Source organism: Condylura cristata, unplaced genomic scaffold (assembly GCF_000260355.1).
Source record: "Condylura cristata isolate star-nosed mole 26May11 unplaced genomic scaffold, ConCri1.0 scaffold00009, whole genome shotgun sequence".
NCBI classification, from domain to species: Eukaryota; Metazoa; Chordata; class Mammalia; order Eulipotyphla; family Talpidae; genus Condylura; species Condylura cristata.
The window spans coordinates 31180954-31205901 of NW_004567110.1; positions in this window are offsets into that span (position 1 = coordinate 31180954).

The window sequence follows — 24948 nt, forward strand, 5'->3', positions numbered from 1 at the left end:
TTTTCCCTGCTCCCCAGTATAAGTGGTGCTGCTTCTCTATTTCAAGGCAAAGATTGAATATCTTGAGTTACTGCAACCAGATATGATAAAAAGGCAGCCAGAAAAGCATTTCTACTTGTCAGGAAGACTATTAAAAATATGGATTTCCAGTCATATTTTAGGTTGTTTGCTTTACTCTGTAGTTTCTGTCTCTTCATTCTCGGTTAAATAGTGGAAGCCCTGGCCCTCCCTGGTGGCGCAGCGGGTTTAAGCACAGTACTGAGAAGCTAAAGCCACTTCCGCATGAGTTCGATTCTCACCTGCCCTGGAGGTGACCACATGGCGTGGCAGACCTCTCCTGATCTTCCCGCTGCTCCCCTCACCAGTGTACTTCGTCGATCTGCCTGTTCTGCTCCCCGCTCTGTCTCTGGTGAAGCCTCTCACCGCCCCTGAGCCTCTGGCCTGTATCCCAGCTCTGTATGCACAAATAAATAAATCTTAAAAAAAAAAAAAAAAATAGTGGAAGCCCAGCATCTCCTGATCCTATCCGGTTGCATGTTTCCTTTACTCTCTGACGTTATTTAAATAGAAGGAGGAAGGGTAGGATTCTATGATAATCTCATAGGTTAAATCCTGGGGTAATGGATAAGATGTGATATGAAGATTGAGAATGAAAAGAGTAGGAGGTGGTTTTGGACAAATCTGATCAAGAGACACCTAAATAAGAGCTGAATAGTACCTTGAAGAGTTCCATTTTGAAAAACCTGAGAAAGTGGATTTGCAAATTAAAATTTTTATAAAAACATATTGTGACAGTATATTGAAACCATGAACTATATTACACTTAGAAATAAAGATGTTAATTGTTGAATGAAATTATAAATCTATATAACACTGGAAAAATAAAGATATTAACTATGGAGTAAATATAAAGTTAATACACATCTTGAGGGGAAAGTATCAGTTCCAAAGTAATCTTGCATAAAATAGTACAAATATCATGACATTTTTATTGTATGTTTTGCAAAGAAAATTATTTTTACACAATTTTGGGTGCTCATTTTGAAGTTTACAAATCTGATTATAAAAAATTGCTTCTCTTACTAGAGGTACTTGGTCTGGTGAAAGTATAAAATATTGCTCTTCTCAGTTCAGTGTGGAGAAAAGCAGAGGATACTTGAACAAATCACTATCTCAGTGAAGTTGGATGCCTTTCCTGACCCAGCAATATCTAAGTCTACTATAAAGCAACCTTTGAGGGTAAGTTCAAGCCTTTTTTTCCTTTGGCCTCTCCACACTCTTTGTCTCTCTCCTGCCAAGATGCCTCTCCCTGCCACACATACAGCTATTGATTCCTGAAGTGCTTGGACAAGCAAATGAAAATAAGTTGAGTCAATCTGAGTTGAGAGCTTTGGCCCTGGGAGTGTTAGCCAGTCTGAGTTCATCTAGCTCATTTGACTTGGTCAAAATTCCATACGTGTCACACGGCCGCAATGAATTCAGGGTCCTGTGTAGCATATGTGTGTACCCTGGAAGCATTGATTATGCAGATCTAGTTCTTTAAAAGAAAAAAAAAAGAAAACATCCCAAATCATACAGTACTATGAGGCAAAATATCTGATTACAGAGTCTAAAACTGCTTTGTGTATGTAATTTTTGAAGAGAAAAAAATTACAAGCCAGCAGCAATGAAGTGCTTAGTGCAAGATTTCAGTTTTCAACCTTGCAGCTATTACATTTCAATCTGAGCAGCAGGAAGATTCTGCTGATCCTAAGCTAACGAATGTCAAGAAGGAAATGGCTTTCTTTCTTCTTTTAGCAGGTGGTTATTGTTTTAAAAATGAAGAGCCTCAAACCTGGCTGGGATCCAAAGCATGTCACGTAATCCTGATCTAGAGATATGCAGTGAGAATTCCCAGCCCCCAAATATTTGATTAGAGCATATGTAAATTGTCCTGTGTTCTTGGCTTGGGCTGAATCAGGAATGACAATGTGGATTATGATGTTCTTATATAATCAGAGGTTATTATTACTATTTTTCTCCAAAGGAAGTAGAACATGTTTAGTCAGGCCTAATGCTTGAGGCATATAATTTCTGCTGATACTGAATAAGGCAATAAACAATGAATGGAATAGTTCAGGGCATTCTACAAATATAACTTAGTTAATAACACAGCTAACATTGAGATATGTTGTCATCCAAAGAACTATCAGAAATTTTCTTTATTGACTTCAGTTTCTGAGGGCTATCCTGATCCTGATCCTGAATTCTGAATCAGAAATTTAAATGTATATCTAAATCATTTAGAAAGAACATAGTAGCTAAAAATTAGGAGATGCATTTTCTCTTCTTGGTGTATAATTAATGGATGAGGAATTCCACCATTTCATCTACAATGTGTGTGGACTAGCATTTGAGTAGAAGAAATTACTGTCTTAAGTGCCTCAGCTAAAGGATTTACAGAAAACTGTCCCTACTCTCACCAATGTTCCTGTTTTGATATCGTGGATTAAAACACTACTCACTCTAAAAAGTGGGGTAACCTAACCCAGTCCAAGAAGTTAAAAACAATGCTAGGTGATGCTTTCGAAGAAATCACAGTGATAAAGACACAGAGAAGACAGGCATTTACTTTAAAAAAAAAAAAATGACACGCAGTGATTTAACACAATGGAAAATGGAATTATATACATTTAATATAACTTGCCATTTACAAAGAATGACTGTATGTTTAGGTAGCTAAACCTGGGGCTGTGGGCATCTCATGAGTGTTCATGTGTGATTGGGATAACAGCCAGAAGCATGCTCATATTTCTAAGTTGCCAGGTTTTATAAAATGCAGGTGACATCTTTCCAGATGAGCCCCAGAAAGAGTTAACTTATTGGACTTAAAGTGTTTCCAGCTCCTAAGAATGAAGGTGGGGGAGGGGAGAGAGATACCCTATGAAGACAAGAACCAGTTTTGCCTGGAGGTAGAATGTATGCAATGCCTCAGAACAGACAATAGAAAACTAATGAGGTAAAAAGTCTGGCATGATTGTGATCTGATTTTCACAGATTAAACTAATGTCAATGAGGAGAAAAGAAGAGTGAATGAGTCTAAATGGCTTTGAGACACCTGCGAATAATTGTGTTTCCAGCAATAGACTGTTGGGCATTGTTTTATATAGCGTTTTAGAACAGAGGGAATGGAATGGGGGTGGGGGAGCGGTGATATTCTTTCCCACAGCCCCTCCCCATTCCAAATTGCACTTCCACCCAATAGTCCCATCAACAGTGATGTCCTAGGGAGGAGTTGTCTACTGAATCTCTGCTTGTATATTAAATTATATAATTCTATTGATGCTAAAACAAAGTCCTCAAAGCTGGAAGCTGTATCCCAATCTCTAGATTTCTGGCAATAATATTTTACAACACATCTATCCAGAATATGGGTTGCAATTCTTGGCAGAACACTAGGGGCTAATTTTGATTCATTCATTTTATTCTTTCTTCTTTGGGCCCTTCATCAGATATTTCTAGAGACATATTTTACTCAGAATTCAATTCAAGTGAGGGCCTCTTGTAACCAATTGAAATTTTTGGCTGACAGCCCCATCTAGGGGGATATATTTCCCTTTGCTCCCCTGCATTTCCTTTCTTAAGGGCAACCCTATAAGAGAAACAGTTCTCTGAGGGTTAGATGAGGACGAAAAGAGGTTAAATTTATATTTTATGCTTAAGACTTGAAATTATTTGCTACCATTTGGGAGACAATAAAAACAAAATGTTGATCACTGTAAGACAATCATGCTATTTGGATTCTCTGGCAATTAATCACGATGTAGATACAGAGTGAAAACTTTATTTCAAAGTTTAGCCATATTCAATTAAGTGTCTGATTAGTTTAATATAACTTCATCTAATTAGAAAACAGTTTGAATTGCTATGGAAATACAATTTATTTTTAAAGGAAGAACCACAATTCAAACATGGTAACAAATTCATGTTGACTTTTCTATGATTCTTTTTGAAGTTAGTTTTATTGGGCTATAATTTGCATATATTAAAATTTCCCCCTTTGATGGGGAGTAATCTAACCAAGACCCAGCACAGTTCCTTTGTCTGTAAAAATTTCCTTCTCCCCCTCTTTGTAGTCAATACTCCCCTTTCTGCTTCTAGTCCCTGACAGCTGCTGATCTGTTTTCTGTCCTACAATTCTAAAGTTTTGCCTTTTCTGGAATGTAATGTAGGTCGCTACATGCGATATATAGTCTTGTGTATCTAGCTTCATTCATCACATGTTAAGTGCATTTTGGATTCATCTATGCTGTATGTATCAGTAATTCATTGCTTTTTTTTTTTTTTTTTTGCTGAATAGCATTCCATATGATTGCACATTTGAAATGGAACTGTATCAGGTAGCTAATCTTTCCATTTGGGTTATGATGGTGTCAATGTGATGGCAAGGGCCCTCTCTGCAAATTCTTCCAGAAACAGAAGAATTTCTGAAACTCTGAAATCCACCATGAAACACATTTTTATCCTGAAAGAATACAAACAAAAGAGGCCTTATGGTTGTGTACATGGGCTGTGCTGACATGCCAGTATTCTGATGATGACAGAAGAGTAGGTGGTAATGAGGTTTCTAAAGTTTCTATCTGACTTTCAAAGAACCCTTAGGAAGGCATTAGGAAAGGAAAAGAAAACCATTTGGAGACACCACTAGAGAAAGTCTTAATATATGATTATATAGGTCATTGGCTAAGATACTGCTTTTCAAAATAATAGCACATATTTTTGCCTTCATATACATCTTCTAATAGTTACAGCATCTATCACAAGTGCTATCTCATTTAATTCTTAGTTAGCCCAATAAGATGAGCAGGACTGATGTTGTTACCCATAATTTATAGGTGGGGGAGTTAAGAGTTCAAGGAAACAATGGGTTGCCCAAGGTCAAATTGTCAGTACTGGCTCAAAGTCAAGGAGACTTGTGACTTTCAAGTGAGAGGAAGCTGACAAGACCAAATTCTGGGTGATGAGTTGAAGCGGGAGTACATGTTATCAGAATTTGGCATTTAGTTAAGCTCATATGAAACCTCAACCATGAGACTCTTGTTAATTCATAAAAGATTGGAACAAAAAATACATTTTCATCATGTTATTAGGTTAAGCACTTCTAAAACAAACAAGCAAACAATGACTTATTGTAAATTAGACCATTTTGGAATTTGTGCAATTTAAATGGTTGAGTTATTTTATGTTAGAGAAGTGACTGCACAATATTCATTAACTAATTTTCATGATGTTTTGTTTTTTATTTTAAAAACACATTGGACCAAATTACACTTTCAGAGATGCCCGCAGAATTTTAATTAACGTTAATAGGTCTAATTTCAGTTCTTTATATAGTGGCTCTTGATGCAGGGAGGTGTTCAGCTTTACAATTCTCCCTTTGGTAAGGGAAGAAAATCAGTCTTTGCAGACTGAGTTACTTACCTACACTTGGACAATGAACTCCAGATTAGTGTGGGTTGAATATAAATGAAGTTTTGCCCTAATAATTTGGACAGTTGTGGTACACTCTGACATCCACATTTATCCATTAAGTGAATAAGTGACTGAGTTATGCTATTTTACCCTGGTGTACCCCAACCCCCTCACCTGTACTTTTTTTTGATGGGTGGAGGGTGGTGAGCGAATGTGTAAGAATCATGAAAATACTTGTTAATTTGCTAGGAAATATTGTAATAAAAGCAAAAGTGCTACCATTTATGTTTATATGGCGGCATGTTCCAGTAAAGCTTTGTAAGGACTGCAGTAGTAATTGTTGCCATCCTCCTGGGAGGTCAACAGTAGTATTTACAAGCAAATGGGCTTTTAGATTTATTTTCATATGCATATATATGATTCTTACTCAAAGGAATTTGTCGATAAAAGTTACATTCTACTAAATATGATCTATCCTGTGTCATTTTGACTTCTAAGGCTTTCAAGGTTGAGTATAAAAGTATATAGCCTCTCACTAACTGCATTCTAGGATTAGGAACTCCCAGGGAAATGTGGTCAATCACCTTTAGGATCTTAAAGCTACTATAGCTTATCTACTAGATCTATAGTTTACGGAAAAATCTATGCGCAGGAGCTAGGGAACATTGGATGCTTAACACAAGCAGCTGTTAATTAAACAGTGGCAGTCATTTGTATTTTACTAAAAATGTTGAAATTGCTTTCAAAGAACTTTTAGGAAGGCATTAAATTCCTTTCATCTCTGCAGCTGATTTCTACATTTGCTTACTCTTTTCCTCTAAAGAATGACTAGTCTCCCTTCAGAGCCCTATCAAGCTTCATAAAACCAATAAAATATCTTTTTGGAGGAAGCCAAAATGTATTTGAAGGAATTAAGATTGATCTGGGAGATGCATTCTGGTGTTATAACAAATTAGTTCTGTTAAATATGAGTAGGATGAGTGTTCTGTCTATTGTTCTGCCCTAAAGTATATGGCCATGGGTATGCAGTTAGGTGAAGCCAGCACATTCACATTTAAATCTGCTTACATCAATCAGTAGGTGTTTAATTATAGTCATGTTGCAACAAAAATTAAAAAGATGGGCCAAGGACAATAGGTTTTTCTCTAGAAATTGCAGACATCAGTACAGTCTAAGGTGTATTTCTCATATTCAAGTCTGTCTTTTATTTTGTTTACACAACAAAGATGTTATGCTAATTACATGGTAATATGCTGCCCCTGAGGACTTTCTATGTTGAAAGCATCTACTTGAGGATGCAGATTTGGAACCAAAATGTGATTATTACTATTGCAAAATGATATGATCAGAATGACAGTTTTGCCTTGGAAGGGGGTTCTCAGTAGGTGCTTTCCTGCTAGGTGCGGGTTTAATATTGAGTAAGAGGGACAATTCAGGAGAGTGTGGAGGATTATTTTTATGTTGGTTTAAAAGAATGTGGTATTTGGCAAATTTTGGACTTAAGAGTCGAGACTGTGCGTGTGTGTGCGCGCGCGCGCGCGCGCATGGGGGAGCTCACACTGATATGTGTGAGCCCTCACTAGGGGGCGCTGTTGACTGGCTCTTCAGAAGCTGGACCATTGTCTGTAGGAGACAATTTTTCTTTGTTTGAAAATTTACAAATCATCAATGAAAATGCCACAGATATGGCAGAAGCTTTGAGGTGAAGTCACTGGCTCTTAGCTCCTCTGCCTTCAGGCGGAAATGGTGGTGGGGATGTGCCCATTGCCCAGCAATTATTTTTCTATGCTTCCACCATTTAATAGGTTTCAAAGCTACTGTAAATATTTCTTTTCACTGAGACATAGAGCTTGTCCACAGCTCATTTCTTTTGACAGGATCTCCACTAAAGCTTGCTGGTAACAATGAAAAAGTATACATTTGCAAAAAGCCTTTTCTTGCCAATCTGAATTCCGATCAATTAATTAAATGATGATAGAAACGTGATTGCCATGCACAACACTGCAGTGCTAACTTAAAAATTGGGAACTTTGTGGCTATAAAATGCACCTGATGAAAAGAGTCATTAGAGGGAAAATGATTAACTGAAGTGACAAAAAAATTATTCGAAAATCTGTGTAATATAATCACTTGTGGAAGGTGAAGAGAATACACCAGCCCAAAAATAATGGTGACTTCGGTTTGGAACATTTTATTGCCCTTGTTCTCCCAGTGCTCTCCTACCCCTCTAGTTTTTTTTTTTTTTTTTTTTGTCTTTTTAAATTGGAGGAAAAAAATAAAGCAAAGTGCTTCTTTTCCTACCATGTTCCTTCCCTTTTTTCTCCACTCTAATGACATTTGGCAGGCTCGGCTGTGTAATGCTTGACTGGTTTTATTGTTGTCTGTTCCCAGTGGGGAATAGTTGACACTGCTCTCTGTTTTCAATTGATATCCATTTTCAACAATATTGCTTTCTATTAGATTCCTGCACAGTTTGTGCCAAGCAAACTGAATATTTACTGGGTTGACCTCAAAGCCTTCAAATCAACAAACACTAGAATAAGCAAAATATGCATTTTTAAGAACAAATGTTTTCAAATGTTCCTTTCAAAATTATTATTTTTAAATGCATGGGGAATTGCAGATTAAAGCATATTATATTTCCACTTCTGTCAGCCCATTTTTATTTATTTATTTTCACACATTAAATAATGGAATTAAACATTGAAAGAATAGTGTATACACTACCTAGCCAAGGTTAAAAGCAATTCAATTTTTCCACATTTAGCAATCCCTCCTTCTAAGCAATAATACATGTTTGCTCATTGCTTTTTAATGTAGATGTAGTTAATAGTATTATATTGAGCCAAGCAAGTGAGTCTCATAGCCATTTCAAAGGCTTCAGTGCTCAGTGGCTCTGGATTAGAATTAGGAGTAAAAGATTCAATTTAGTCATAAGGAAAGTCAACTAGCTAGGGAATTACATGAATTAGAAAATATCTTTTTCAGTTTACTAAACTAGGTTTCCCGAATATGAATCACATACTCTGTCTAGATCATAGGGAATCTGACTGAAGTTGGCATGTAAGAAAGGAAGACATTGGATAATTGGAGATAATCAAGAAAAGGATTAAAAAGAGAAAGGGATTGGCTTTGTGTGTATGCTTTGGGAATTATTATAAATAGTCAAATATGTTTAGTTACTCTAAAGAAGAGCCTTGTTTTACACTAAAATAGAAGCAAACCAGAATGGGTAGGATGTGTCTTTGCAATGTGGGTTGCAATGTGGGTTGGTTCAGCAGAGGTAACTGTTGGTACAAGAAAAGCTGTCTTCATTGTGAGGTGGAAGTTAACTTGCTTGAAGGGCAATGTTAACAAATGTTACCGCCAAAATAGACCACCAAATGCCTGTGCTGCAGAAGATAAAGCCATTTTACAAGACTAACAATTCACAGGAAAAGGATAGCATGCCAGTTTCCTTTTAAAAAGTTGTCTCAGGCCCTCCCTGGTGGTGCAGCAGGTTAAAGTGCAGCACTGCAAGCTAGACACAGCTGCTTCATTGCGAGTTCAATCCCCTGCCCCAGAGGTGACCCACATGGCATAGCAGACCTCTCCTGGCCTGCCTGCTGCTCCCTTCAGGAGTGTACTTTCCATTTGCCTACCCTGCTTCCCACTCTGTCTCTGGTGAATCCTTTCACCCCCTCACTCCCCCTACCTCGCACCTCTGGCCTGTACCCCAGTTCTATATGCATAAATAAATAAATCTTAAAAAAAAAAAAAGTTGACTCATACTAGTCTCCATAGTGTAACTTAAAAAGTTGGCTCACTTCCACCTATTTCTTTTTTCCTTCCTTTCATCTATAAACATTTATTGAGTATCTAGATCAGCAACCTCATTTCTTTCCAGGCAGGGACTGATTTCTCTGTTACCATTTCTTGCACCCATCCTACCTGCCAGTGATGGGTGTCATGCACTTTCCCTACACATCATTTACCCCATAGCAACCCCAGGCTCTGAACCCTTTTAAAACTTCTCAAAATATGTGTGTTTGGCAGTTGAAACACACCAGAGCCTTTAATGATTGTCTGCCACTTGAAGTATCTTGCTCAGAAAATGTGGTCAAGTAGAGATTGTGCAGTCCTGGCAAACAGTGGCCTGGGTCTCATATGCCAGTGGTTCTGGGAAAATCCCTTACTCAGCTTCATTTTTCACCATCTGTGTCTCAGTTTTTCTATTTGTAAACCAGGCATAATTAAAACTGCCCACTGGGCCTTTCACAGGCATGTTGGGAAGATTAGCAAACGGCTGTAAACTTTCTATAATTCTTTGAAGGAGAGATGCTACAATAAATTCAAGAGAGGAACTTTTCATGCAAAGCATGGACTGTGTTTACATTTAAAACTCCATTTTTCAAAAATAAATATCTAGAATTCTTTGGCTTGAATACAATTCCACGATTAATTAGTAAGTTCTAAGTGAACAGTTTTCTTGAATACCTGGATGCCTGGAAGCTCATGGCTGGTATCGAAACAGCATAATAGGTGTGTGTGTGATGCTGGGTGTTCTGGATGGGTGTTCAACAAACACAGTTCCAATCCAATGCTGTCATTGACCAGCTGTGTCAACCTTGGCAAGAGATTTTCACTCCCTCAACTTCCTCACTTGGAAAAATAATGTACTGTCCGATTGCCTCACAGCACTATAGAGTGGATAAAACTAAGGAATGGTTGAATGTGTTTAGAATGACATACAGGGCTATTTGTATGCAAAATGTGTTTTTTGGAAGTAGGCAAGTTAGACCTTTTCTCTTTGGTGAGCAGTTGCATTAAAACATTGATTATTTAAAGAGTAAAGACCCCACCTCCCTATTGTTTCTTTTCTTGTCTTTTGGTCATTAAGTTTGATTAGTGTACTGGGTGGTGTGTAAAGACAGCTACTCCTCTGTACTTTGCTTCAGAAAAGTATACTGAGATGGAAGGTGCGTTTCACTCTTGTGGGTAATGTGCATGGTTTATGTTCCAAGACTATTTTCTGACATGAACCTTGTCTAGGAATCTGCAGATGAAATGTACATTGTGCCAACTGCACAAATGATGTTCTCAGTGTCCCCTGAACCATCTTAACATTCTCACATATTGGACCATATTTCCCAAGTGCTACCAAAATTCAATTCTGTTTTCCTTGATTCTTTCCTTTTCTACATGCAAATGTTGGTTTGTCAAAGCAGTAAGAATACAAAAGACAGAAGAGTGAAAATCAATCTCATTGAGATCTGTTACTTGGGAGGATATGACATTTCAATTGGATCAATATGATGAAACTTCCCTCTTATCTTCATGAGTTGCAGGCTGTCCTTGGGTAGTAGACTTGAAGCATGGTTGGGGATGAATCCGCAGCATTGGGTTTATTTTCATCTTGTGCCATGATGAGGTTTAGCATCCTTCTGTCTCCCCTGAAAGTCTTCAGGGAGTTCATGGCTCTCGGAAGCCCAAAGTTGGAATAAGTGCTGATGTAGTGGGAAGCTCTGCGGCCCTGAGAAGAAGGACACAGTAGTATAAGTAGTAGGAGCAGTAGTATAAGTAGTAGGAGATGAAAGCAGTGGCTGTGGGACAGCCTCTGGGCGCTCCTCATGGAGAGCTGCCCCATGAAGTAGTGGCAGGGGTCAGAGCGGAAGCCAAGGGCACAGAGCCGACTGAGTCTGTCATTCTCTTGTCATGCTCTCTAAGTCACTGCAGAACAAGTTCTACAGTCCTCGTTTTCTTTTGTATTATTTTTAATGAAGATAACATTACGACACTGGATGTGACTTAGGGGCATAGATTCATGTCTCTTCAGAAGTATGTTATCACACTATCCTCTACCAAGCACCCCTAATCCTGCAGTTTAGTCCCTATTTTGTTTCCCATCTCCAGCCTTCCCCCACTTGTCATGTCCATTTTATACTAAGATTTCTAGGGTTTGTTTTGGTTTAGTTTAGTCTGTTCCTTTGTTTTGTTTCTCTGTTTTCTACATATGAGTGAAGACATTGGGTATTTGTCTTTCTTTATCTGACTTATTTCCTTAGTATAATCCCCTCTAGCTCCATCTGCTTTGTTTCCAATTTTCCAAAGGCTCATCCTTTTTTCTTTTTTTTAATAACTGAGTAGTATTCCATTGTGCATTTATGCCACATTTTTCTAATCCAGTCATGTCACTGGTACTTGTGAATGCCATTGTAAATGGTATTAGCTTTTGTAAATAGCACTGTAATGAACATAGGAGTGCATATATCACTTTGAATTTGTGTTTTTGTATTCTTGGGTAGATACCTAGCAGTGGAATTTCTGAATCACATGGTAGATTATTTTTAATACTTTGAGAAACTTTCATACTGTTTTCATAGGGGCTGAACCAAGTCTACATTCCCTTTAAGCTCTCCATCTCCCAAAAAGGGAGTTTTGCTTGAATTTAAGAGAAAGTGGGAGTAACAAACAGAATAGTATAAATAAAAAGAATTGTTTTCTAAATCAACAAACATCACCACTCACGCATAAAGGCCTCTTAGGATTGAATATGAAGGGGTTCAAACTGTAGTATTAGGAAGAAGCCTGAAAGCAGCTTCTCAGATTTGCAGACATGGAATAACCTCCCCTGTCCTGAACTGCCACGATGAGCCCACCATGAGCAGTGGGGGTTGGGCTGCCAGGCCCATACCAGAACCCCCTCGTGGAGGCTGGCTGGGCAGGGAACTCCCATTTTGTTTCTTTTCTTTTTTTTTAAGATTTATTTATTTATGCATAAAGAACTGGGATATGGACCAGAAGTGTAGGGGCAGTGACAGGATTCACCAGAGACAGAGTGGGGAGCAGAACAGGCCGACTGACGAAGTACACTGCTGAGGGGGGATCTTCCGTTTTGTAAGGAGAGAGAGACTAGGAGTGAACACCTAATTCATGCAAAAACTATGTAGAGACAGAGTTTCACTTCACAACCTTAGCATCATGAAGAACCATTCAGTAGAACACACCACTCGTAAAGGGACCTGAAGAGAAATAGGGAGGCTGTTAAGTGTCTTTGCAAAGGAGAAGAATATTACCAGCCCAGAGACAGATTCAGTAAAGGCAGTTTGCTGTATTTCATAAAATGAAGAAAATCAAACCAGAGGCCTTTTTGTAGCGTGATTGTATTTTTAGTTTTCTTAACTAAATAAATCCATCAGTTGACAAAGAGGAGAGAGCAGTGGATTAGACAGCAAAGGTATGATTGAAGACTTGAAGGCAGGGTCAGCTCCAGATACATTGATCACAGTCTCATTAGGCCTGGAACAGAAACAAAAATGAATTTGAAATGTGTGGAAGGGGAGGAGGGGGAATGGAAAGGATACCAAAGGGAAATGTCCGTACATTTTCCAACAGTGTGCTTCATAACACACGGATGAACTCAGACACTGAGATACATTCATTGATTGAATTCCTGACAGATAATGAACCAAGGAAAATGTTTCCATCATTTCATCTCTCCTGGCCTTTCTTGGTAAAACACCCTCAAATTGATTTTAGAGCTTAGAAAAGGGGTTCTACACTTGATAAGTGTTTTTATTTTTTTTTAAGATTTATTTATTTATGCATACAGAACTGGGGTACAGGCCAGAGGTGCAGGTGCTGTGAGAGGATTCACCAGAGACAGAGTGGGGAGCAGAACCGGCAGATCAATGAAGTACACTGCTGAGGGGAGCAGCGGGCTGGTCAGGAGAGGTCTGCCACGGTGTGTGGGTCACCTCCGTGTGTGGGGATCGAACTCATGCGGAAGTGGCTTTATCTTCTTTAACCCATTTTATTTTCTTTAACCCATTGTGCCACTTATTGGGAGGGCCAATAAGTATTTTTAATGGTATAAGAGAGCAAAATATAGTCCAAGTAAATCTAAAGTAGGCTGCTGGGGGTGGGGTCAGGTGGGGCTCTGTTACCACTGATGGGTCAGTTCTCTGATGTAGATATTGACAAGTCTATATGAGCAATGAAGGCGATCTATAGAAGTGCCAGTTACATATTTCATTAAATTGGAAGCGAAACTGGTCATGAAATGCCATATTAGGAGGTAGTAGAGTAATTGTCACAAAATCAAAGTAACTTATTAAAAACTTAAATTTAGTCTTCAAGGCCCTTCCTCAGCTGCCCACTGTCCTGTCACTTGCCAAGCTCCATTCCTTGTTATTTTTTATTTGCTCAGAAAACTTAATCTAAAAATTGAACACTCTTGGGATTGAGCTCTTCAACCTGTGAAGTCCAGTGCTAACTGAGCTGGTGCAGAATTCAACTGAATTGTAGAACACCTGGTTGGTGTCACAATTGGTTTGTAAGAAAAGAAAAACTTCTCAAGTAGTAAACCAGTTTCTCTTTGATATAATCGATTAACCAACCAGGCCCCCTGCTTTGACTACTGGTTTACTGATATGAAAGAGTCCAAGGGATCAAGTGATCCTCTCAGCTCCCCATGTTTGACAAAAACATTTCCTTTCTGTCCCTGAAAGAATTCTTCCTTCACAGCAAAAACTTCTTAACCATCAGTATCCAAGACTGTAAGCATAAGAAACAAAAATTTCATTTTCGAATGGTCAGGGGTAATATGAGAGTAGTCACTCCTATTTCCATCCCTGATTCTCAGACTCCTGAGCCCTCGGTGTGGGAGAAAGAGTACAGTATATTAGTTACTAATCTGAAGATTTTACTGTATTCAGTACTTCATTTATTCATGAAGAATATTAACCATGGTTACAAATAACTAGCCCTTTAACTGAGACATCAAAGGTCTGTCTGCCATTCTATCAAATCAGCTGCTTTAAGGAGATAAAGATCATGTTAAGTGCAGTGAATTCCATGAACATATGTCCATAACTCACTTATTTACTGAAATACGACTTTCCTGGTCAATAGCAACACTGTGTGTATAGATTACTATGATGATAAAGTACTATGATAGTAAAAATAAGATATTCTATAAATACATGGATGGTGATTTTGTCCTAAGCATTGTGGGAAGGGAAAGCAAACCTATATCCAGAGTGTCTGTTTCATGGGAACAAAATGCTGTCTTTCATGGAAAAGCTTGGAAGAGCAGATATGCAGTGGTCCAGTGTAATCAACCTGTCATTAGATGGTTGGCAATTTCTCCAGGAGATGGTGCCTTATCAGGGTCTCAGAGTTAATCTCTGCTGTTGACAGGCTGTATATTCAGAAATGACTATAACCACACCAGCATCCTGCTAAGCCCAACAAGTTGTTGACCCACAGAACTATGAGCAAATAAATATTTTAAGCCATTAATATTTAAGTGGCTCGTTATGCAACAAAAAATTTAAATTAGTGCTTAGAAGTAAAAAGCTGCCATCAAAACCCTAAAACACATGGTACTGATTTTAGCTCAAAACAATTTGTAAAACTATTGCTTTGGTAACTATGAAATCAGAAAACAAACCCAATTAACTTGAGTATCTGGTGAAGGTAATTTTACAGGAGAATGTTGATAATATATAGGAAGAAAAAGGTAAGCTAGCAAAAGAACTATTCAGTTTGTGAGCAAAAAGTAGAGAAAATATATAGAGCGTCTAGAACTTTCTAATTAGAAAATTTTTTCTCATTCCTTGTCTCTCTCATTAGCAAAAGATTTCTGTAAAATTTAGTCAAGATCATTATCTTAAGAACCATGTGAAGTCCTTAGGTGCTTTATCATGGTTCCTAGATGATTTTCTCAACTGGAAAAGCCAAGTTCTTACAAATTTAAGGATATTAACATATTACATCCTGATTTGCTACCAAAGTAAAAAAAAAAAAAGGAGACTTAATCAAGAAGAACTATGTGTGTGTCTTTTGTCTAATTAAATGACCATAGCTGGACACATAGAAAACCCAAGGGTTTTAAAGGGACTTGTGTAAGTTTGCATCAGAGCTGAACAACAGAGTTTAAAGTGAAATGATAACTTTGGGTGCTTACATTTTGTGTGAGTAGAAAGCAGAATGAGAAAAGCTATTTACCTGTAAATAAAGACTATTTCTTATGGCAATTTGTATATGACTGGATTTCTGAATAACCATGGGCCAGTGATTCTTATGTATTTTTTATTTCTCCTCTTTCTGAATGGGAGGACATATTATGATTATTTTGTTGCCACCCCACCCTTTTATATTTCATATATAGCAGGAGAGGACAAATATTTTTTTCTGTTTTGCTTACACATTTCTGAAGTGAGGGGGTCATATGCAAGGAGCTGCTCCTAAAGGGCCTCGCCCACATAAGAACCAGAAGTACCTGAGGTACTAGACACTGAGTTTTTTGGGTTTTGTTTTTAAAGATTTATTTATTCGTTTATAGGCCAGAGGTACAGGGGCGGTGAGAGGATTCACCAGAGACAGAGTGGGGAGTTGAACAGGCAGATCGACGAAGTACACTGCTGAGGGGAGCAGCGGGCGCGTCATGAGAGGTCTGCGGCGTCATGTGGGTCATCTCCGGGGTGGGGATCAAACTCATGCTGAAGTAGCTTTAGCTTCTTACTGCTGTGCTTTAACCCGCGCGCCACCAGGGAGGGCCCTAGACACTGAGTTTTATGATAACATTGGATGAAGTTTTTCAGCAGGCTTGAAAGGGGGTAGCCTCATTTGAAGTAACCAGTGGGTGACTGTGGTAAATTAAATATGACCACAATTCCTTGCAACTGTTATTGGGCACCAAATCTATTACAGGATAGGGAGAGAGGGGCACCCCTGAAGCCCCAAACCTGCCTGCTCTAAGTGGGTTCTGCCATCCGCCGTATCAAGACAAAACATATAAAACTTTAATGAAAAGGGACTTTAATACAGTGAGTATACAATACAGAAGACAAAGAATGTAATGTCTAAATCAAATACCTGAAATTATCCATCCCCTGGTGGACAAAAGTTAACCCAAAAGGGATTGGCCCAAAGCAAGGCCTTAAAGCCTGCCACGAAACTAAAGCACCTTCTGGCTGGGAACCCTTGAAAAGGGTCAGGAATGGCTAGACAAATCTGGGAGGAAAAGAGCAAAATCAAAATCAATATAAACACTGCCATAGTCACCTCCCTACAAGTATCTCACCCATATCTGCCTTAGCCAGTCCAGGGTTCGGAAATAAGCACAGTTTCTTCCTCACATGCTTGCTGCTCCAAGTGGCTTCCTCAGGTCTCCTTCTCTCTCCATCCTGCTTCCTTCTTTTCTTCTTCTTTCTTCTCTCTTTTTCTCTCCTCAACTCCACCCTACTTCTGGGTGGGGCAGGGAACCTGGAGCTTCCCCTTTACCTATGGACCACCCAGTTACACAGCTTGTCCCAGAAAGATATGTAGTTGGTTTCTCCACTTCTTGAATTGCAGCAGGTGATGTGCTAGCTGTGAATCTAAGCCTTTTCTCTCACTCCCTTGGAACTTGTCCACTCTGAATAAGCCCACTTTCTTTGGAGAGAAAGTTATAATTGCTCCAGATAGAATTCCTATTTCAGCTGAAGCTTGAGACATAGGAGTGAGCCCATCAAACATTGTAGAGGGCAGAGTCTCAGCTGATCCCAGCCCAAATCACCAACCCACAGAATTGAGAGAAAATAAGTAGTTATTTTGAGTATTGAAGTTTTGAGCTGTTGCCTAGAAAACTCCCGTTGAAACATTCCTACATTTCCAGTCTTCTGTCTTTCTGAGATTGTAAAACCTTGAGAGCAAGCAAAATATTTTACAGCTTTTTCAAACTTTCACAACACTTAGGACAGAGTTGTGTACAGATTGATGCTGTATGAATACATGAATGGTTTTTATGTCCCTGAAGCTCATATTCCTCTGTCTGGAAGCACTGTCTTTTCACTGAAAGTGAAAGAAAACCAGAAGAAAAACTTTAAACAAATTCACACATTTTACAAGGTCTACTGCTCCCCTTTCAGCTGCTCCCCCCCCCCAAAGGAAAGAGGTTTTGGTCTTTAACTTCTGGTCTTCAGGATCAGAGGGAACCCAATTTTTCTTTCGTTTCTCTGTTAGACTGTCAATGAGTAGTAGAATAGTACCTATTGCTCAAAGTGGTAATACATTATAAAGTAGACAGAAAAAAGGACCAAGTGGTTTTGGGAACACCTTTTAGCCAGAGTCATGCCTGTCAGTCACTGCAGCTGGTCACTGAAGCAGATGTGAGTAAAGCAGATCTGTGAGTGTCAGAACAATAGCCTGAAACCCTCTGGCTTCCTTCCTTATATTATTCTGCTCTGCTCCTATTTCCTCCAGGATCCTGAACTCTGCTTTCATTTCCCATTTGCAACCTACTTTTCTCTGAACTTGGCATTACTATTAAATATTCCTGGCTTGGACCCTTAGTAATTTGTACATATGTTGGCTTAGACTCAGTCTTTGGATCTTATCATTGAAGGTTGCCTTAGACAGGCGACTCCAACCTACTTTAAGTTCCTCATGGACTGACCACGTGGTCAGGAGTTTCTCCAGTGAGAGGATTTCAGACTGCCAGTAATTTTTCACAGACAAGATGGTGGGCATGTTCATTGTGTGAAGAGGAAATGAGATGGAACAGGGAAGATGAAGATAACTCTGCTCACATCTGTGGGCCCTGGAGGGTACCACCTTATTCATGTATGGCCTCAGTGATATTACATCAGGGAAAATTATTGAAACTGAAATGGTATGTAACCAGAGGAGGATTCATGCTTTCAAATCCATCTTTAATTCTTTCAAGGGCTGCTGAAACTTTGAAGAAAGGGATTGGCCTCCAGGTCTGTCCTGTTTATTATGTGAAGAAGCCCTCAGAGTATGCTGCAAGAATGAGCTGAGAGGTGGGTGGGGTCCTCACAGACTGGTCTTCACGTCCACTGCTGTCCTTCCTGTGCTTTGGAATGTTGGAGATAGTTGACTCAAGTCAAGGCTGGCTAACTCAACAAAGGGAAAGAAATCCGATATTCTGCTAACATCTAAAATCAGGGATGTAAGTACTCCCTTAGGAAATTATTATGTGAAATATACAATGTGTTTTCTCTTGCTGGGCTTTACAGAGCCTGGTTCCCAAGCTATGCACGCTTTGGAGAGGGAAGTGTCTGCAGCGTGTGCTGAGGGCGCTACCTCCAAAACTTACCAGCTACTCTGCTCCAATCTGCTTACAGTGTAGGTGATGCATGAAAAGACACTGTAAAAGGATTCTGCTGCCTGGAGAATTAGCTGTGCATTCACATCCTCTTCATTTTTTAAGCTTAGCCTAGGAGAGCATACTAAGAAACTTGCTCAATAAGCGTTTGTTGACCGACAGACTGAATGCCACTTCACCGTAAGAACAAAGAGCTACTTTAAAGGCCATGTGTTGATTTTTAATTTTGCAACGAAGTAAAAATCTGACTTGTTCCTTTCATGCATATTTGAAGAGTGACACATAAATCTGTAAAGTGATGGTTACTAAAAATGTGACAGGGCACAGTCAGCAAATGACAATACTGCCTCTCTGCATGTGAGGCCTCATTAATACTTCAGTGTTCATCTAAATAGCGAAGGGTGTGAGTCCCTCAATCCCCTTGCCTCCCATTATGTTTTTGCTTGATTATTGCAGGTGTGCAAAACCCTTTTCTGTGTGAAGCCACATGTCTCTGCATAGAAGCTTGGGGTTTGGGGGGGGTGCATTTATCAAATGCATGCCAGCTCCTGCAAAACTCCCTGAGAAAATTGTAGAACACCTGCATACTAATTGCTTTTATTGTTAGAATTATTTTATTGCACAATCAAAAACCTACAGTCATATCATAGAAACATGCTACATGTTTCGGAAATTAGCCGTGAACTTCACTGCTGACACTTTATTTCTTGTAATTAAACTTTTACTTTTATTTCACCTATTTTATCCCATAAACAAGGAAATAAAATAAAACATATGGAGGGAACTGTGGGATGTTGTGGTTTATTCCATGTTTTGATATTTTTAGCTGTTCCCAATGAACCCAAAGCCCTGAAAACTGTACTTGAAGTATTTAAAAAATAAATTCACTACTTAAGGGCTACTGAAAGTTGGCTGTATATTTAGGCTGGAATCATCTCTATTTCCTGGTCTTACAAAAAGTAACAGACCCCAGTTGCCCATATTTTCTTTCTCTTCAAAACCACGTCTGCTCCAAAGACCATGAACCTGAACTGAAGAAACGACTTTCCTGCTGGTGTGAGATAATTCCGTCTCCGTCAATCTCCATGATGTCTTAATCCTGGGCTTCCCTTAATTGACTTCTAACAGTGCTAACTGTGGCTGCTAGAAGTTGCAATGTGGATGGCAATTTGCAAGACACCGGAACAGTTTCTTGTTTTCAAATAAGCCCTTAGCTAGACTTGAGAGAGAAGAAAAAGAGTCTTCCCCTTCCATTCCTGATTGTCTTGCTACCTCAAGTGAGATTTTCTTGCTATTTCAGGTTGGTAGTGACCTTTTACTCTTCCCCGGATGGCAAGGGGACAGGGCAAGACTGCGGATCCCGTATCCATTTTCTCTTAGTAAGGCTGCCTCCCACGACCTCTCTCGTCCCAGAACTGGAGAATGCCTGATACTTTTATACTCTGATGATGGGTGGTAATCCTTTTATACCCTGTTCTATGGGGAATCCAACATGGACCACAGAGTATTTCCTTTTCTTAACACCATGCATGTTTATGGGATATAGCTATTAATTTTGAAGTGTTCTGGACCTAGGCAGCAGGAAAAGGAAAGGAAAGGAAATGACTCCTTCTGTGGCCCCTTATGATTATTTAAACATTTTTTTCTACCTCTCCTCTCTATTTTCTTTATTTCTATTAAGGGACTCCAAATTAGAAACCTTGATATACACACATACATGGGCATACCAATGGGTAGAGACACTCTGTTAAACTCTTGGAATGAGTAAAATATAGTTGGAGTCCTCAAAGAAATCATGGCTCAAAAGGAGATGGATACTTAAATGATGACAACAACACAGTTTTGGGAGATATAGGTATTTATAGGAGCAAAGAGGAAGGACATTAGTGGTAACAGGCTGGGGGTACCAAGGGTGGTTTTCTGGAAGAGAGAACTGAGCCAACTCTTTAAGAATGAGTCAGAATCAGCCAGAAAAGGAACGTGATGGTGTGTTTTAGGTAGTGGGAATTAGTGATGTAAACAATGTAGTAGATGCAGGAATCACAAAGCAAATCTGCCACCAGAATGCTGGCAGAAAGGTGTGAGGGGAGTTGGTCCAGGAGGTTAGCTGAGGCTGTTTATGAGGGGTCTTACATGCCATCTCATGAACTTGGACTTTATCATGTATAGAATGGGGAGCTCAAGCAAGAAATGGAACTACGCAGATTTGTACTTTTATATGTATTTTGTCCGGGTTGGAGGTCTGATATAGGAAAGAATGGTATGGTTTCCATAACAAAGCCCCGAAGGAGGGCAGGGAGAGCTAGACAGCAGGAGATTAAGATCCAGAAATGGCTAATAGGTTAAACTGGCAGAAGATAGAAGGTGATTTACCACAGTATATTTTAACTATAATGAAAGCCGTGTTTATGTACTTTTTCATTTAGTTAATACTTACCCAGCAAAAACTGAGCAGTGCACAAAATGGAACAGGTAGGGCATGTTTAAGAGGCTTATCTGATTGAAGCTCAAATGTTCTTTGGAGCTGTTCAGAGACAATATTGCGCTTTGAGAGGCTGAGTGTGGTTAGGTTGGTGGTAAATACTAGCTTTATTGGAAGAAGATAGCATTCTTACAAACCGATTGACCTTGAATAAGACCACTTAGATGCAGGGGCTTCATGTGTAAAGCCTGCACACTGGGACACACACTCACACATGTACAGGTCCACAAGAATGGGCAACTAGTGTGGATATGGATATACCTGGTACCAGGCCCAGCTGGGTGTATAACCTTTGCACTAGCACAGAGTCATTTCCTGTGTGTGAGGTCATAGTCTTGATTTAAGATGCCACTGGCATCTTGAGATTCTTTATAATTGAACAAGGGACTCCACATTTTCATTTTTCTGTGAGTCTCTTAAATTATGCAGTTCTGCCTGGTACATAATAGGCACATAATAGAACTCTCAAAAGACCCCTATATTCTAAGCCTGAGATTAGAAGGATAGCAGAAGCGCCACCCCTAATGAGTGGCTTTGATGGTGTCTTCGCTTTGCTTTTCCACAGAAGGTGAACGGTGGCTCATTCTTCTATTCTCACACCTGCTTCCTATGGAGTATATGGATTTTCAATTCTGCCATCCGCTTTCTCTCATCTATTTAAAAATTCCATACTGTGATCATTCTTTTATCTTAACTACTATTTTTATCCCCCACCTGCCCCCTTTCCCAAGCAAGATAAACACATTGGCCACCAGCTGTACATAAAATCAAAAACGCAAATTCCTTTTTGAAGCCACCAAGGCTTGAGTTGCAGTTATTTTTATTTTTTGTTTCCAAATAGTTCAGAAAATGTAAATTTTTCTTTAAAAAAGAAAACCAAGTCACCATGATGGTTTGATTTTGGCTCCTATCATGTGGAAAGAACTTTTAGATTTTAATACCTTTGTTGGTCATAAATTGGCTGTGAATTTTGTGCTGATGAGAATTACTTCTGCCAGGAAGCTACATTGGGTTGAGACATTCTGCCACAGTTAATCCCTAAGGATTGGAGAATATTTAAGTACTACCAGGGGAAATAGAATGCTTCTTTTAAACCACTGAGCCAACAAATGAGGTCATTTGATGCTAAGAGACTGTGAACGTCCACTAAGGACCTAGTTCTCCAGGAACATTAAGTTGGTTTGGGTTGACTCATTCCTTCGTTGGTGGTAAGAATACTAGGCTTTATTTTTCTACCAATATCCCTTTGGTTTTTTATCCATCCATGTAGCAAGCTGCAAGATAAGAAACTAAAAAGTAGTTGAATCTCTATCTGGCTAAAACTAAGTCAACTTTATTTCCTTTTAACTGTTCTGTCCAAATGACTTAAAATGGCAAGGGGTTAGGATTTCTGAATGGGCGAATATTTCAGGTGACATTTGTAAATGACAGTTGAGAGAAATACTTACTTTCCATCCCCCGAAATGCTCTGAGATGGAAAATTGAATGAAAAGAAAAATGGGAAAACAAAACAAATTGGAATCATGCCTGGCTTGTTTACTTTAGGAAATCTCTTAACACTCATTTTAATCAATTGAAAAGAGATGGTTCATCAGATCATAGAATTTTAGAGCCGAAAGGTGCCTCAGAGATTATCTCATCTGACTCTCTCATTTTATGGATGAGGAAACTGGGACCCAGTGAGGGGGAAGATGCCTTCCCAGCGTTCCATGGCTAATTAACAGTTGGGCAGAGAACCCAAATCTCCAAATGCCCGGGCCTGTGTCTTTTCCAGCCTTCCTGGAAAATGAAATAGCTGCCTCATACCAAGACTTCATACCAATATTTCCAAGTCGAGAGACTTAATAAAATAATGTACTGAGAATAGAAAGAATGTCTTTTCAACTGAATGAAAATATTCAGGTGTGCCTAGGAATACTTTACTAGTACTGTATATATGGTAGTTTTTCCACATAGCTGACGTTTGATTGGTGGAGAGGCACAGAAAAATTAATTTATTAGAAAGAAAATAGAGGCCCTCCCTAGTGGCACAGCGGGTTAAAGCACTGCACTGAGAAGCTAAAGCCACTTCCTCATAAGTTCGATTCCCGCCTGCCCCGGAGGTGACCACATGGCGTGGCAGACCTCTCCTGACCCGCCCGCTGCTCCCCTCAGCAGTGTTCTTCATCAGTCAGCCTGTTCTGCTCCCCACTGTCTCTGATGAGTCACCCATTGTAAACTGGCACTGCTCCGGTCAATTAGGACATATAGATCATCTTACACTTAAAATGATGAAAAAAGTTTACATTAATTGAGTATTTATCTTATGCTGAGCCAGGCCTTAGGAAACATCTGTACTTGAGTGAGTGTCTCTTACTAGTTGAACACTAGTTGAATGTAATGTCTTCAGTGACATTTTATTATAAGGTTTAGATATCATATGAAAAGGCAGAAATGTGTAATTTCATTTCTTGTCATGGAAGGTGCAGGAATCTTTTCTGATTATCTGAGTAGAAAGCAAAGAAGGCTTTCTGTGTTCTTTTCCTCCATTCTCCACCCCTCCTCCCTCTGCAATTCTTCTCCAGTCCCTTTTTCTAAAACTTCTATGAGTGGCACCCTCCTCCCTCTGCAATTCTTCTCCAGTCCCTTTTTCTAAAACTTCTATGAGTGACAAAATTCAAATAGGATTATTTGGCTTTGAATATTTCTCTGAAAACAGCTTCCTGGAGAGGAAGATTTCTTTGTCCTGACAAGATATGTTGCTGCTGATTTTGCTTTGCTCACTTTTAGTTGGTTTTATAATGGGGTAGTTGAAAGCAATGAGCAATTTAGAAAAATATCCTTGGTACTGTGAAATAGGGACTGTTTCCTAAGCTTGTTCAAAATCTGATTACATTAGCAATTTCTCAAATCCATTGTATTAACTTTGTAATTTGCTTCTATGACCTGCAGAATCCATTGATTTGGGCAGTGACTTTTTTTTTTTTTTTTTAAGATTTATTTAGTTATGCTTACAGAACTGGGGTATAGGCCAGAGGGGTGGTGGGTGAGAGGATTCACCAGAGACAGAGTGGGGAGCAGAACAGGCAGCTGTATTGAAATACACTGCTGAGAGGAGCCGTGGGCAGGTCAGGAGAGGTCTGCCATGTGATGTGGGTTAGCTCCCTGGTGGAGGATTGAACTTGTGCTTCAGTGGCTTCTGAGAGCTTCATAGTGACGTGCTTTACCCATTGCACCACCAGGGAGCACCCCAGTGACTTTTTTTTTTTAAAGGAAGAGAAAATGACTTGTCTCTATTTGGAAAATACAAATTTGGAAGAACTTGGAAACAATCGATTTCTAGACCAGCTGGAAGATAGTATGTGCACCCACCCAATATGCTTGTCTTCGTGTGCAGTGCTTCTGTAGGGGGTTGAAATGTGTACTTTGATCGCTCTTTTGGGTTTTTGGTTGTGCTCATAGGAGTTCTTTCTATAAGGAAGAAGAAACCTTAACATTTGAAAAGAGTTACTATGCACATTTTACCTAGAACCTGTGTCAGACCTTAATAAAAGTAACATTTTACTTTTGATTTCTCATTTCCACTCACAACAGCCCTGTGAAAATATAAACATTATATATGCATGTGAGAAAACTGGGGCTGAGAGGTGGTCTCCCTGGACTGGCAGGCAGGCAGGTCTGCCATCTGCAGGCAGCTTCATCTATTTCCATCGATGCCCAACTCTGGACTCTTAACTAACCACTCTGCTAGGCAATCTTTGAAGATTCACTTGGATTTAACTCAATCTTGAAAGGGTTTTCTCCATAAACAGCCAACAATCCAATTATCAGAGCCAGATCACAAAAGCATTTGCATGCTTTTAAGGGGTGGGTCGTGTCTCCCCAAAATGATGTGTTGAAATCCTAATGCTTGATACTTCCAAATGTGATCCTTTTTTGGGGA